We start from the raw sequence: 5555 nt of genomic DNA on the forward strand, positions 1-5555 counted from the left end.
TTTAAATCTTAGATTCCTCGAACCATCCACCTTTTACTTTTATTATTGCCTTACATATGCGTGGCATTCGTTCTAACAAACCATTAATCACTTTAAGTGATATAGAGTTCCATTCCTGTTGTAAAATGTCCCATAACTGATTTCTATTCGAAATATCAGAGCATCGTTTGCAAGAACAAACAAATTTTCGATGAAATGTGACATCTATGAGACATTGTTTTAATCATATTCATAATAAATTCTTTTTAATAACAATAATTACAATAATGAATAAGAATATTTGTTTTATAACCAATATTAATTATTTGAAAATATAGAAAACGTTAAAATTAAAAAGTTCTTTGGTAGAAGATGTATGGACCAAAAGACCGCATATGTGGAATGCTCAGAAATCGAGAAAAGTACACATATTTTTCAAAATTCTATAACTTCGTCAAAAAGAATCAAATCGATATGAAATTTTGAAGGCTTACATAGAACGGTTAAAATAACTATTTTCCATTAACAAAAAGTACAAAAAAAATTTTGTGCAAGTTTGGCAAGTGTTCAAACTAAACAAATTTTTCACCATAAAAACAATCCATGATGAAAAGCTAAATTCAGTTCGCAAAAAACAAAGTATTGCAATTTGATCATATGTAACTAAATGTAGAGGGTTCACTTTAGTACATACCAAATTTTCATGCAATTTGAATGATTTTTCGCAGCTCTATGAACATTTGAATTAAGACCTTTTCTTTGCAGAATTCAAAATTTTCGCAAACTTTTGACCGGTAGTATATGTGAATGCGTCATAATGTAATTTCAGAAGAAAAAAAACCTAACAATCAATTGATATTCACAAGAGACGTACCTTGACATGACCTTAAATCAGTCGCATTGTACGTGGGATTATTTTCACTCGTTTTTTACAATTGTTATCCACTAAGTTTGAAAATAAAAAATACTACCCTTTTAAATTATGTGTGTATCAAATCAAACTAAAATATTTATAGAAAAACAATACATTTATGACTTTTATTATTTTTATCATAGTGAGAACCAAAACAATATGGAAATGAATGAGGGAAAACTGAATCCTACCACGTGATATCCCGGCCAATGAAAATGTAGCGTTAAACGTTTAACGCAACCTTGTTGGAAGTCGCATAAGAAGTATAATTTCAAAAAAAATTTTTTTTTGGTAACGTGTATTAATTGCACTCAGTTTAAACATTAAGTAAATAATGGAAAAGAAGTATTGTTGGATTTACAAAAATTCCAAATATCTAACAACAATCAAAACCTAAAATTTTTTTTTAAAATATAATTTCCAAATGTGACAAATGACAATAGATCATTGTTAATAAAATCATTGTTAGTCAATTTAACAATATAGTTCTTCCAGTTACATCAAAACTTCGTAAGACTTATTTACGCTTATCAACTTCTCTAAAAGTTATCTGCAACCATGCTCAACATTTTCCTGGTCCAACAACCTGGTGAAAAATGTAAGTGTAATATTTCTCTATCTTATCAATGGAACTCCAGTACATTAGTTATAAAACTACACTATTATAAAATTATACGACATAATGAATTAAAGAGCAATATAATATAATAAAGTAAAATTCTGAATGGAAAGTTTTTGTTTTATTTAAAAAAAATCTGTTGTAGTTAAAACAATTTAGACTAAAAAACTTTTTAAAATTTATTTTTGTAAGGGTTATGATGTGTTTAAGAAAACCGTGAGCACTAGTGGGTAAATGAATAGCGACACTATTTGTAATACGTATCTTCGATAACGGCATACTTTAAAATAAATTCTGCCATGTTTGTCATAATGGAAGCAATAAAAATATTATAGTGAAGATCAGAAGTTATTATTTATGGGAGGGAAAAGGGAAAAATATAATGAAAATTAGGTGAATCATTAATAAGGGAGGCGAGATTAAAAACATCATAGACTATGATGTCAAAAAGAGATAAGTAATTATCAAAAACACGATCTTGCTTTTTCGAGCAAAGAAAAGGTTTTCATTTTTTGAATTTCAGATGCCTTAAAAAAGATTTGTCAAAACTTTTTAAATGTTTTAGATTGTGTGCTGATTAAATATCGAATTTCGACTACTTTTGCTTACACATTTTTACTTTGAGAAGAAGGCTATGGGGTATCGTATACAAAAAGAATTTATTAGAAAGGTATCATAAGTGTCATTTGCAAATCAGGCTGAATTTTTATCTAAAAAAAGTGTTCGGAATAAAATAATTACGGAAACACAAATATTGACAAAAAAATCTTCAAGTAAGATAAACAATAAAAACAATTGTTTTATAATCATTTTCAAATTTCTAAGAACAATCACACAACTGAGTAACTGAATAAACTTTTTCAATATCCACACATTGCTTATAAATTCTGATCAATTAAAATAAATATTTGTGCAACCAATAAGCGGAATATTTTCTTAAAATTAAATAAATAAACAGAACCCCTAACTGTACAATCAAAGTACTGTGCAATCAAAATCATGATTTAATAAATCATTTATTGATTAATAATTAATTTTGAAATGCATTCAATAATGTTTATTTTTCTCAATAAATATTCATATAATACCAACCATAATATGAAATTTTTTTAAAATCTTTAGATAATGTTACATTAGATTCCTCAGACTGATTGTGTGAACGGAGTGCCTACCCGTGAAGCCGGCACTCCTTTTCTTCATCTGAATTAGTGCCCTTAGGGAATTGAGACACTCTCATTAATTAAAGGAAGATATAGCAAACTTAAGTTTGTTCTAGCATCTATCTATATTAGTAGGTTACATGGAGGTTTCGCTCGTTGGAGTATCCATAGTTAATGTTACATGGAAACAATTGGAAAATTTAAATACTTTCATTTTAAATATTAGGTTACTAGATTTAACATTTTGATTTATTTCTTTTTATCTTCAAGGATATTGTGATTAATAGGAATTAAGAAACATTTACTCATTACCTTTACGCAGAAGTTGATTATTTTTTATGGCAACTTACACCATCGATGCTTGTTAGATGTTGCTGTGGAAATTTTAAAAATTAAGTTGCAGGATTTAACATCTAGATTTCTTTCTTTTAATCTACAAAAATATTGTAATTCACAGGAATAAAATTTTTTTTTGCTTTTTTTCCAGCAACTTTTCAAATTTTCTCGGTTGACGTTGCCTTGAAAACTTTATATATTTTGATTTTAGAAATTAAGTTATTTCTTTTAATCTACAAAAATATTGCGATTTATATTATTGTGATAAATGAATTAACAAAATAATTTCATTTTACTTCCTCCGGCAAGTTTTCAAATTTTTTGGGTTGAGGCCACGCTGAATTGTATATGCTGGTAGTAACTTAAAGACTCTCATAATAGTAACCAATCAGCATTCGCTAGAAGTTTAATACTTCCAGCAAATGCCTTACAAAATAGTTATATAAGTAGTTTTACAAAAAGTTGCTACAAGATCATGTAACTAAAATGAAGATCATTAAATATTTTTAATTAAAGTGGTAGATTTAAACTTCTTTTTTTTATAGACATTATGCTTTTTTAAAGTCAAATTTCTTCTCGTTTTTCCTAGTCTGAGTTTAACAAAATGACAAATCTCAGTTGGGGGAACATCTCTTTCACCATATTAGAATGGCTATATGTTTCCATCATGGAGTAAAGAGAATACGTTTTAGCCAGATTCAAAGGAGATGCGCTTGAAGTCTTAAACACAGATTACGAGAAAAAAAAAATACTTTGCACCATTTTTACTATTGAACCCATTAAGAAATCTTTCCGCACAATTTGAATAGCGCTTTTAAAAAGAAAGTGTCGATTGTCAAACCTATGTAACGCTTACTTTATTCTAAATCCGGTTGTCGGTATTGATTTGCATTCTATGAAAAGTAACGCCTACTCAAAGTTTTCTCTGAGAAAGAATGTAATAAAAAAATACCTTATAGAATATGGGGGTAAACTAAATCCGGTTGTCGGTATTGATTTGCATTCTATGAAAAGTAACGCCCACTCAAAGTTTTCTGCGAGAAAGAAGGTAATAAGAAATATCTTATTGAAAACGCAGCACGAGTGAATAAATATTCATTTTCCTGAAATATTTTCGTATCGTAATCTATTGCGCGAGCTACAGCAGCCAACTCACCAAGTGAATTTTGAACTTGCAAATATGTGGAGGAAAAAACGTGTAGTGGTTTGCCCGGGGATGGCTACGAGTTAAACGTTTCGAGTTGCCCCCCCCCCCTCTTTGTGTTTTTTCTTCTTCTTTTTTTTTTAAAGTTTTTCGTGGGATGCTCCCCGGAAGTTGCCGAGACTAGGCGATTATTCTACCGCTGATCTTGTTCAACCATTTGAATTTGAACTCATAGTTATCGAGTGAGTTGTGAATATTTACGTCAACAGTTTTGGTGGGCGTATTACGCAAATTGAGTTTATTATTTATGTTTCCTGATTGCTAAATAGCAACAATGTAAATATCATCCTACAATAGTGTTTTTTCAGTGTTTATAAATCACTGCCTTTCAGTGATAGGATAATGATTACAAACTATTACTGTGAATATTTTAAACCTGTGATGCATCTAGTACTTATAATTTTGCGAAACAATTGTGTGTTAATCTCGTTAATTCAGAGCATAGTGCTCAACAGTGTTGTGATAGTGTATTAGCATGCAATAGTGATAAAACCAGTTTTTTTTTTTGCCGTTGCACAAGTGGATTACATCTTAATTACAGACCACATAGTGCAAGCTATACAACTATTTTGAATTAACTAGTATCAGGTAGATAATGAAGTTTATTACTTTATTCACCTCAAAAACATTAAGTTTATTTCTCCGTGCAGTGTTTACTGCACACTGCAAGTTTCAAGAAAAAATAAACTATCATTACTACTTGCAATTTAATTTTGCAAAACCTTTCTGCAAATATATACAATATTGTTAGTACCACAAAAAACGATGATATTGTATCCAGCTGGGTAACAGTTACAGTTGATCTTATAAGACAACAATTAAAACACCAAATGGATGTTAATAAAACTTTATCTCTGCAATTAGAAGATATCGAATCCTTTTTTGAAACAGAGATGGACAATTTACATCGAACTATCAACAAACTACAAGCCGATAATGAGATCGTGAGAAATGAAAACAGACATTTATTGAAAATAAGCAAACAAAAAGAGCCAACAATCACAACTCCTAATACTCCCAGAGCTCCAATAGAATCATCATAAAAGAGAAACGAAAGCCGTAAGAAAGCCACAACAAAAAATAAAACAGATGATCAACAAGCAGTAAAAATAACAAAGAATCTGATGCTGATAAACAACAAGCCGCCTACGAAAGAAATAGATCCTCCAGCTGTAAAGAAGACAAACCAACAGTGAAAAAAAAATAAGCTGCAACAAAAAACTTATATTGACAAGAAAACCCAATGTAACAAGCAGTATCAGACAACAAGCAGTGAAAATAACAAGGAATCTGATGCTGATAAACAACAAACTGCCTATGAAAGAAGTAAATCCTCCAGCTGTG

The sequence above is a fragment of the Parasteatoda tepidariorum genome, chromosome 6, assembly GCF_043381705.1.
Source record: "Parasteatoda tepidariorum isolate YZ-2023 chromosome 6, CAS_Ptep_4.0, whole genome shotgun sequence".
NCBI lineage: Eukaryota > Metazoa > Arthropoda > Arachnida > Araneae > Theridiidae > Parasteatoda > Parasteatoda tepidariorum.